The sequence below is a fragment of the Zea mays genome, chromosome 5 (assembly GCF_902167145.1).
Source record: "Zea mays cultivar B73 chromosome 5, Zm-B73-REFERENCE-NAM-5.0, whole genome shotgun sequence".
Classification (NCBI taxonomy): Eukaryota; Viridiplantae; Streptophyta; class Magnoliopsida; order Poales; family Poaceae; genus Zea; species Zea mays.
The window spans coordinates 164,957,732-164,968,768 of NC_050100.1; the positions used below are offsets into that span (position 1 = coordinate 164,957,732).

Genomic DNA, 11,037 nt, shown 5'->3' on the forward strand with positions numbered 1-11,037 from the left:
TATCATGTATTCATGCCAAGAGTTTCTTTGATGAGGTCTGTAACTAAAACTGCCAGAATTCTTTGCAAAGATTGGGCACACAAGTGATTGCTTTTAAATCTGATTGTTGATTAGCACCTACACAATTGCAGAGCCATATATTTGTTTTTGCAACCAACGTCCCAAATTGACATGAGAAATATTTAAACTATAGAAGCAAGCGCAAAATGACACAACGAATGAATGAATAATCTCTACTAATCCTTAAGGGTGGACGGAGGGCGTCCACAGGCCTCACCACACCCCCGCCCGTGATGACCGCCGCCGCGCGCGTCTCCCTCCTTCCTCCCCACATCCCGCACGCCCCGCACCGCGAACTGCTCCTCCCGCACGCCCCGCCCGTGATGCCTGCCGCCGCGCGCGTCTTCCTCCTTCCTCCCCGCCAGCTTCGCGCTTCCTTCCCCGGCAGCCCGCACCCGCCAAGTCCCCCACCAGCTCCGCGCTTCCTTCCCCGGCAGCCCACACCCGCCAGCTCCGTGCTCCACGCTCCACGCTCCGTGCGCCCCACCAGCCGCGCGAGCCGCCGCTGGGATACCCGCCTCCCCCGCGCCCCCACCAAATCGGAAGGCGAGATCCACCGCCAGTTCCGCGCTCCGCGCGTCAAGAGCAGCCGTCACAGTGATGCCGCGTGAGGGAGAGAAAGGAAGGTCACGTGGGGGAGACGTCGGGAAAGCTGCCAGACATCACCGTAAGGCGAGACCCGGTTACTCGCGAGGGAGAGGAAGGAAGGCCGCACAGGGGAGACGCCAGGAAAGCCGCCACCTCCGCGCCCCCGCTCCCTCTCCAGACGCCACAGACACTATCCTGGGCCCACTCGCGCGTCACCAGACACCTCGGCTATCCTCGCCCCAGTTTGCGCCGCGCCCGTCATGGCCACCCCGTCCGTGGTGCAGGCCCCTCTATGCTTCGTTTCTCCACAGGGTGATTCCATGTCCCGCTCGCGATGGCCCCTGCACTACCGCTTTCGATTCAAGGGTCGCCTCGCCGCAGACAAAGCCCACGAGGGCGCACAAGGAGAGCCCCGACGTACATGCCCCTCAATTCTCCCTCTGCCCTCTTGGTTCCGCTCTGCTCTCACCTTGCCAGGCGGTTGAGGTGTCTGATTTGTTCTGCTAATGTGGTATTGACACAGGGTTTTGTCACGAAGCCAGAGATGCTGACCGATGGGATAGTGAAGCTGATGATTTGGCACCGCACCATTCCCAGCATGCAAGGGTAAGCGACCCAAGGGTTCTTATCTGTCCACTATTTAATCAAATCCCCGTGGCGTTTTCGATTCCTTTTTGTGTGCTCAGTTCTTTCTTTGTGTCATGAGTTTTAGAACTTGATTGGGATGGTTTTTGTTCCATGAGAATTATTAGGGTTTGATCGGGATGATTCGAGTATTAGTTCTTACGGTCACTGGATTTTGCATATTGTCATAGTCTAATGCCATTAAATTTTGAAGGTAGCGATACTGTTTTCACCCTATTGAATAGGGTATATGATGATGTTGGCAATCACTAGAGCAGGTAATATTTTGTTATTAAAGTTTTCATGTCGTTTCTGCACTGCCATGGCTTGATCTGTGAGGATCCATACATGCGTATGGTTTATGCTTGTAAGTTTTCTCCTTCCCTTGCTTTACACATCTGCCATATCATGCTTGACAAACACATCAGTTTTGGCCCTAATGTTCCGGTGTGTTTCTGTGTAACTTTGCCCCTTTCTTTGTGCCAAGATTTTGTTCATTGGGTCTGCATGGGCTACCAGGGATTAAGGTTAATGATTCAATGATGCTCTTTGTATTATGCTTATGGTTGAGTATGGCGTTTAACACTAACTACGAGATAGGTTAGAACAGAATTGGAAGACCAGCTTCTCTACACATATAGATGCCATTTTCTCGATGGGGGGTTCAGTGATTTCAAGGCGCTGCCTAGAGCAAGTGGAGAATTGAGTGATTTTTAGGAGCTCCTACGCTATTTTTTATAGATGCCATTTTCTCGATGGGGAGAACAGAATCGGGACAGGAATGGAGATGGAGGAAGACGACCGAGCCGCTCGAGTGCTGCTGAGCTCCCAGTGTCTCTGTCTCTGATGAGGTTAGTACCTGCACTGCACCGCTCCTCCTGCTCCGCCATGCTCTCCGCCGCATTCCTCACCCAGCCTTGCTCGCAGCTACTATTGTTCCTTGCTGTTGCTGCTTTCGGCACTGATCTGGCTGGCGGCTCTTGGCTGAGAAAGATCAAAAAACACTACCAGCCACCGCCATCTCACACAGGCTGAATATCTAAGGTCTGAAACTCTGAATTACTTGCATAGCAATTAGTAAGGTCACGATGTTGGATGCTGATTTTTTTTGTTTTGAACTTCTCCTCTGGTCGAATCTCCATGGTTCAACACGTTGTGTGGCATTGGAATTCTCACCACAACTTATGGAATTAAGGAAGGGGATGGTTAAGCCTCCTACTGCTCCCCTTGTTGGATGTTTGAAATGGTTAGTTTATGAAAGCCACAGAATTTATTATATCATGGTAACAGTAAAGAATGGCTATATGAACGAATGACATATTAAAATCTGGATATTAGACTTATGTATGACTTTGGTAGCATATTCATATCCTGCCTTGATTATTTTTGTCTTGCTACTTACGCCTTTACTTTTCTTTTGAATGTCATCGAATAAGGTGATGTTGTTGTGTTGTCTGCATTTGGAGCTGCTGTGGAGGAGGTACACACTAAATGAGAAGAAAGTGCAGATTGTTGATACGACTTGCTCTTGTTTTTCAAAGGTTAATTTTGCTTTTGAAGACATCCCCTTATGTTCTTCCAAATTGAATAGTTAAGTAATTTGCTTAAAGGAATTTGATATAGTAGAGTGCCTATCTGACATCTGGGCTTTGGCATTGTAGGAGGCACTTTTAAATTCGCTACCTAGACTTTTGGGCTCACTGTCTTCTTCGGTTCGGTGGTAATAATATTCAGTATTATGACTTTATGAGTAGCATTGTAGCTCAAGCCTTTAAGTTATAATTAAAATCCTCGTGACAAGCATTGATATAATTTTAAAACAACTTATTGTCGCTCACCTAATATACCTTCTTCAATAGTGTGAATTATGCTGTTGTGGCTATTACAACTACAGAATAATATTGCAGAACATGGACACAATGCAACCAAGCATGTAGCCTCATTAATCAGTGTAGATACGCCTAAAGTCGGCCCTGACATACAGCAACGCACAACCAAGAAAAGGTTAGTATAGCTTATCAAATCAGCCTTAAGTTAATTCATTTTACTCCATTGACATTGTATACTTATATACCAGAGCGTTCGATCTGTTAGAGCTCGATCATCGCCGAAAAAGGCTATGAAGTAACTGTTTGTAAGTCAACTTGAACGTAAAGACACTCCTGATGAGCCTAGGTATGTACTTCCTTACTGATAAACAATTAGCAGATTGCAATCGCCAATTGTTATGTTCAACAAACATATATACATCTACTACGGTTGAACTTCTACGTTCCAAATTAGAGGCTCTAGAATTTATAAAACGGAACTAGGAAAGGAATACTCTCTTCTAAAAAACATACATGTGCGTCTGTAGATAACTTCATCTAACATCACATAGTGTCACCTTAACACAAAGAATTAAAGGCTCTGTCAAAGTTTACGATACTATACATCCAAGCTCCTCGAGTTGTTGTTATTTTTGGCTTGACTGAACTGCTAGATGGTTAGATTCAGATCAACTCTGAATTGATTTTGATGTATATCAAAAAGGGCTTTGTTGTATGTATATAGAATTTTTTGAATATGAACTAGCTCAGGCATTTAAGAGTCTTGTTCAAATGTTTAGATATTTCAGCCATTGCACAATCTGGTAGTCTTCAGGCCATTACCTGTGTTGTATAGTCATACCAACCACTGCACACTCAATCAGTCTTTTGAACATTTTTGTACGTATAAATAGAGCAGGATAGTAACACATTTGTCTTGATGCTAACAAATAGCGATCATCGAGTATCTACCAAAACAATATTATTGGTTCTTTTTATGTGAGCATAGATAACAACTTTAAAAAAATATGTCTAATGATGGGAAAATATGTCTCTCACAAAAATGACTTCTACCCTAGACAAACACACTTGGGTTGTTGGTTTTAGTAATATCTTCATTTTTTGCATTATGTTTTAAGAGTAGAAATTTTCTTAAATTATATTATAAATGCGGAGCATTTCATCAAAAGGCCCATAACTTAAAATTTTAAGTATCACCTGATGACAGAAAGGTGTGCCACATTCCATGTACCTAGCAGATTATGTGTTTAGTAGTGGCACAAAAACCAATTCATTTGTAGCTTCTTCCCACTCTTTAACACACTCATTTTCATCTATATAAGAGATCCCCTCTCGCTTGAATTTTATGAAACCTCAAGGTTTTTCAGCATTGAAAACTTGTGTTGGTTGGCTAGATGACTTTTTTTGTTTTGTACTTCCTGCATACCAAAATGATCAGAAGTCTGATCCATAAACCATTTGCAATAAAGTCAATCAATATTTTTCAGAAGGATAAAATTAACTTCCATCACCAAATTTAGGTGTTACAATTTGAAGGCTTTCCCCCACCTTCTCTATATGCCTTGTGGTTTGGTTGTGGGAAAACTTATCTATATTAACAATGTACACTTTGAAGGCTATCTGATCGCCACAGCAGGATCCAAATAATCTCAGAATATTAGGTAAGAAACATTAGGCCAGTTCTTGGTTAGTAAGGCCGTGTTTGGTTTCATACGGATTATAGAATCTGGAGTTTGCGCTTGATTTCCAAAAATCAGTACCAATCAGGAAGTACAGAAGTAGTAGTTTAATCAAGGCACGCTTGATTTCCAAATGTTCTTGTTTAATCAAGGCGCACTTGATTACCAATCAGCAAGTACAGAAGTATTACCAATCAGCAAGATTGACCGGTTGTGTGATTTGGTTAGTAAGGAGCACTTCATTTCCAAAAATCAGTACCAATCAGCAAGTAGATACTGAATATTCTGAGTCGGTTTGGTTTCCTTTTCTACTGAATGTTCTTGTTTCTATACTGAATGTTCTTGTTTCCATTTCTACTGATACTAAATCGCTTATCATTGCAGCACATAAGTAGTAGTTTAATGTATTTGCTCTGATTCCATATGATTGAAATTGTTAAAATCACAGAAATGTTGTTTTTTTGATGATAAATCTATGATGTTGTCCTTGCCTACAAATCTAAATATTTTGGTACATTAGGGAAATTTTGAAAGTTTATTGTTCGCATTCTAGGACTAATCGTCTTCCACTATTTAAGTCAGACTGATGATTTGCATAGTGAGTATACCAAATGTGCTCTCGTTGAGTGCTGCTATCAGGTTGAACTGTTTTATATATCTTTCAGTTTGAACAGACATATTTCACATTAATTGGAAACAACTAACCTAAAGATTTCAAGGCGTAACCATAACCTATTAAGTCTTTGCAATTTTTTGGCGCAAAACTGTATTTGCATTTTTAATCAAGGCAACAACTATAACTTCTTTGCAAGTCTATTTTCCATCTCATGTTTACAGTATAGTTGATTTTACAAACTGAGGGAGGTGCCGAGGGAGCAAAATTTTCTCAGTTTGGCGCTGATTTATCAAGGTACGTACATGCTTGTGTTCAGTTTGCTTGTTGTTCAGTGCTTGCTTGAGCCTATTTTCTCCATGTTCAAGTTCTATTTTCTCCATGTTCAAGTGTGTATTTGCCCACTCCCAGAATTGGTACATATCATACTCATTTATGATGCATATGACTGAAGTTTGCTTCTTTTAATGTTATCTTATAGATCAATAAAGTGCAAGACACACTTTCCACTAATGGAAGCAGACACCTAAAAATACTGGAGAGTATGTGCACCTGACCAAAGAATTACTAACGAGTTGTGAAAGTATCCAATGACAGGTGCATGGAATTGCTTCACCATTTGTATTATTGTTATTATAATTTCCAACCGATGCTAGAAAGAAGGAATCCAAGATAGACTTTTTCCTTTACATGCTTGTCATATCTTAGGCAGTATCAATCACTCATGTAGTCCTATAATGTTAAGAACAGAATGGTTTTAGTAAATTATGATCTGCTTATTTTGTCATATTGCCACAGTCCATTATTCACTTCTTGCAACCTTTAATTTTACAAAAAAGGTGGATTATGTGTTAAGTAACAGAATGGTTTCGTGTGACTGCCTTTTTTGGATTATGTGTTGCACTGTAACTGAAATTTGTCTCCCTTTCATCGATTTCTTTTAAAAACTCTAGGTTCTAGCACTGTTGGTTCAAGGAAATGACACAACAATATGGTGAAATGGAAATGGAGCACAGGCTGCACATGAGTCTCTCAAAAGGAGCTCACGCAACACTATCGGTACTGTCGCCGAGGACAAGGTTGTCCCTAGAGTCCATTCAATTGACATGGAAACGTGTTTTGTTTTTGTTGCTGATGATGACGATCTGGATGGTGAAGAGTGAGCTAGACTCATATTTGGTAAAGTTTCTATCCCTTTTATTTTAACTGTGAAATTGGCCAATTTTTACTTGCATACTAAAATAGTCGTACTTATTTATGTATTGCAGTTATCAACATGTGATTTTTATGGATATTTTATTCTATTGTATCCTTGTGGTGCATTAGCTGTTTTTTACTTTCTTCAAGGAAAACATTTCGGTAAAGATAATAGTGCCGCTGACAATAGAAGCTGTCGAGAAGCGCAGGGAAGTGTTCAGCCCTTGTGCTCCCTCTGATGATATCAGCCAGGCACTGGAGGAGGGTGCAGAAGCAACAGTGGTTGATTTCACGAGATTGAGGTGCAACAAGGGAGCAGAATCCGGTCTCTGATGAATTTGAGCTGCTGAACGACATCAAATCTAATGACGGAGTAGAAGTAGTTGATCTAACTGAAGGTCTCTGATGAATCTGAGCTGCTGAACGATATCTAACTGAAGGTGGAAAGAAAGAGCAGAATTTGGGTGCAGAGACTGAACATGACAGAGGGAACGCAGGGGCTGAACTGGGGGCACTGGGGCGCAAGAGCAGAACCTGAATGCTCGTTCTCGTTTGACGGCGGGAGTTTGCAGGCATAAGGTGACTGCTGACGAAGGTACGGAAGCGACTGAAGGGGTGGTGTCAGCTGCGCATGTTCCAGAGGATGGCACCACTGTTACACCAGGAACTGGGAGGAGCACTGATCATCAGTACTCTGAAAGGGCGAGCGATTCTTCAACCGCTGTCGGATCATCGAAGGGCCACAACGCGAGCCTGAGGAGGCTATACAGGTCGATGAACGTGCCGGTGCCGTGCCCCCTGCCATCGCTCGTCCAGCTGATGGCGGCCTCCAAGCGGCCTAGAGTCTCAAACTGCGTAGCTGTAGGTTCAGTTTTTGCTGCTGCAAAATGAAACCCAGTTCTTAGTTGTTACGAGTATGTGCACTATGGCCTGACAACGAATTCGTATTTATTTGTTCTGTGAAGAGGCAGATCATCAGGGATCTCAATCGTTCTGAATGCGTTATTTTCCATCATTTTTTTGTATCTGTTGAATCTGTGCTGCTGCTTGCCATTTCTATCTTAAAATAAAATGAGAGGGAAAACCTTAGCATCAATCGACAAGTCTAAAGCCTGCAGTAGAGTAGGGTTATTTGAAATGATTTTGAATATCAGCTTTGTGGCACCTGCTAAAAAGATTCAGAGATGAGAGGTTGCCAGGATTTCGTTCCGGTTCTAGGATGCACACTGTACAACTGTGGATCTCCTTCTCTGACACGCACACACCATGTGGCAGCAATGGTTTGTGTGCAATCACTGGCCCACTACTTCCCAGTATTATATATACTATATGAACTTGGACAATCAACAATGTTATAATCAGTAAAAAAGAAAAAAAGAAAGAGGAAAGGACGAACAAATGCCAGGCCAGCAAGGGCAACAATTGTGAAAGAGAGAACCTAACAGCTAGCACATGGAATCACTTCTACATAATATTTTACTGGAAAAAAACATAGGTTGGCACTGAAAATTCAGGCTACACATTGGTCAGGGGATTTTACTTTTGATTGGAACTAGCCGCTTGTTTCCACTCGCAGGCAGAAGTACATCAGCGGTCAAGCAAGCACGCATGATCTACAGTTAGATCCTGGTGGCACCGAAAGGGAAAGACGAAAGAGGCGGACCGGGCTACCAGCGCAGAAGCCGACCAAATTTCTTGCTTTCTTACGGAAGGCAGCCACGCCAATCTCGGCGTCGCCAGCCAGCCTCCGGACTCAAGCAGCCAATTGATTAGTCTTAGTACCACCTTTAGTACGGGGAAAAACCTCGACACATGGTCCACCAAGCTTGAATCTAATTCAATTTGGACGGGTGTTCCAATTGACTTAAGAGGGTATTTTCTTCGTATCACTTTCTCAGTAGTTTAATTTTTTCTATGATAATCATTGTATATAACATAGTTAGACAAACATTATTCTATAGGCTTAATACCAACTACCTCGTGCTACAAGCTATGACCATATGGGGGAATGACAGACGAATGAAATTTATTATGGTGAGTGTAGTATGTTCGTTTCATGTTCAAACATACATTCCGGTTGTATAATACAAATTTGACGTTTTGTTTTCTTATGTGTTTATGTGTAGGATGCAAAGATTATTCGAAGAAATTTTGTGATTGATCTATTAAGTTATGAGGACAATTCGTGCCGATATATCATTCCTGCAAACATACAACAGCGACTTATCGATATCGCTAAAAAAGATTAGATTAGTGTATGGTTGTCGACACATTTGTCTGTCATTACAAAACTCTAAATTGACTCTTTAGGAATAATTTATGTGATATTTGAAAGTCGCCTAGAGGGGGGTGAATAGGGCGAATCTGAAATTTATAAACTTAAGCACAACTACAAGTCGGGTTAGCGTTAGAAATATAAACGAGTCCGAGAGAGAGGGCGAAAAACAAATCGCAAGCAAATGAGGAGTGAGACACAAGGATTTGTTTTACCGAGGTTTGGTTCTTGCAAACCTACTCCCCGTTGAGGTGGTCACAAAGACCGGGTCTCTTTCAACCCTTTCCCTCTCTCAAACGGTCACTTAGACCGAGTGAGCTTCTCTTCTCAATCAAACGGGACACAAAGTCCCCGCAAGGACCACCACACAATTGGTGTCTCTTGCCTCGGTTACAATTGAGTTGATCACTAGAAGAATGAGAAAGAAAAGAAGCAATCCAAGCGCAAGAGCTCAAATGAACACAAATGTCGCTCTCTCTAGTCACTATTTGATTTGGAGTGATTCCGGACTTAGGAGAGGATTTGATCTCTTTGGTTGTGTCTAGAATTGAATGATATAGCTCTTGTAATGTGTTGAAGGTGGAAAACTTGGATGCAATTGAATGTGGGGTGGTTGGGGTATTTATAGCCCCAACCACCAAAAGTGGTCGTTGGGAGGCTGCTGTCGCATGGTGCACCGGACAGTCCGGTGCGCCACCGGACACTGTCCGGTGCGCCAGCCACGTCAGCCGGCCGTTGGGTTCTGACCGTTGGAGCTCTGACTGGTGGGGCCACTGGGCTGTCCGGTGGTGCACCGGACAGGTCCTATAGACTCTCCGGTGCGCCTTCTGCGCGTGCTCTGACCTCTACGCGCGCAGGCACGCATTAAATGCGTTGCAGTCGACCGTTGCGCGCGAAGTAGCCATTGCTCCGCTGGCACACCGGACAGTCCGGTGAATTATAGCGGAGCGGCCTCCCATTTTCCCGAAGGTAGCTAGTTCAGTGTCGAGTGCCCTGGTGCACCGAACACTGTCCGGTGGCACACCGGACAGTCCGGTGCTCCAGACCAGGGTGCCTTTTGGGATGTCTTTAGCTCTCTTTATTTGAACCCATCTTTGGTCTTTTTATTGGCTTGTTGTGAACCTTTGGCACCTGTAAAACTTATAGACTAGAGCAAACTAGTTAGTCCAATTATTTGTGTTGGGCAATTCAACCACCAAAATCAATTTAGGAAAAGGTGTAAGCCTATTTCTCTTTCAATCTCCCCCTTTTTGGTGATTGATGCCAACACAAATCAAAGCAAATATAGAAGTGCATAATTGAACTAGTTTGCATAATTGTAAGTGCAAAGGTTACTTAGAATTGAGCCAACATAAATTCTCATAGGATATGCATGGATTGTTTCTTTATTTTTAACATTTTGGACCACGCTTGCACCACATGTTTTCTTTTTGCAAATTCTTTTCAAAGTCCATTTGCAAATAGTCAAAGGTAAATGAGTAAGATTTTGAGAAGCATTTTCGAGATTTAAAATTTTCTCCCCCTGATTCAAATGCTTTTCCTTTGACTAAACAAAACTCTCCCTCAAAGAAATCTTCCTCTTAGTGTTCAAGAGGGTTTTAGATATTAATTTTGAAGGTACTACTTTCTCCCCCTTTTGAACACAATAAGATATCAATTTGAGAATCTTTATTTTAAAATTAGGTGGTGGTGCGGTCCTTTTGCTTTGGGCTAATACTTTCTCCCCCTTTGGCATGAATCGCCAAAAACGGATACTTGAGTGAAATATAAGCCCTTTTAACTACTTTCTCCCCCTTTGGCGAATAAGATATGAGTGAAGATTATACCAAAGTTGGAGAGTGACGCGGAGCGACGACGAAGGATGAGTGATTCAATGGAGTGGAGTGGAAGCCTTTGTCTTCGCCGAAGACTCTAATTCCCTTTCAATCTATGACTTGGTTTGAAATACACTTGAAAACGCATTAGTCATAGCATATAAAAGAGATATGATCAAAGGAATATTAAAGAGCTATGTGTGCAAAACATCAAAAGAAATTCCTAGAATCAAGAATATTTAGCTCATGCCTAAGTTTGTTAAAGGTTTGTTCATCTAGTGGCTTGGTAAAGATATCGGCTAATTGTTCTTTAGTGTTGATATAAGCAATCTTGATATCCCCCTTTTGTTGATGATCC

The 11,037-nt window shown here is 42.4% G+C and overlaps 1 long non-coding RNA gene across 3 annotated transcripts; it reads left to right on the top strand.

Annotated features, from left to right (window-relative positions):
• Window positions 1–830: 830 nt before the first annotated feature.
• On the top strand, window positions 831–7,605 carry LOC103627168 (uncharacterized). Of its 3 annotated transcripts, none has more exons than XR_002262419.1 (11): window positions 831–1,065; window positions 1,172–2,123; window positions 2,200–2,316; window positions 2,468–2,518; window positions 2,709–2,813; window positions 2,934–2,992; window positions 3,180–3,276; window positions 3,350–5,690; window positions 5,875–5,990; window positions 6,347–6,572; window positions 6,662–7,605. It is a non-coding gene; the product is annotated as an uncharacterized lncRNA (long non-coding RNA). The 3 variants fall into 3 exon arrangements; XR_002262421.1 differs by having other exon boundaries at window positions 6,720–7,605; XR_002262420.1 differs by having other exon boundaries at window positions 6,741–7,605.
• Window positions 7,606–11,037: the final 3,432 nt, after the last annotated feature.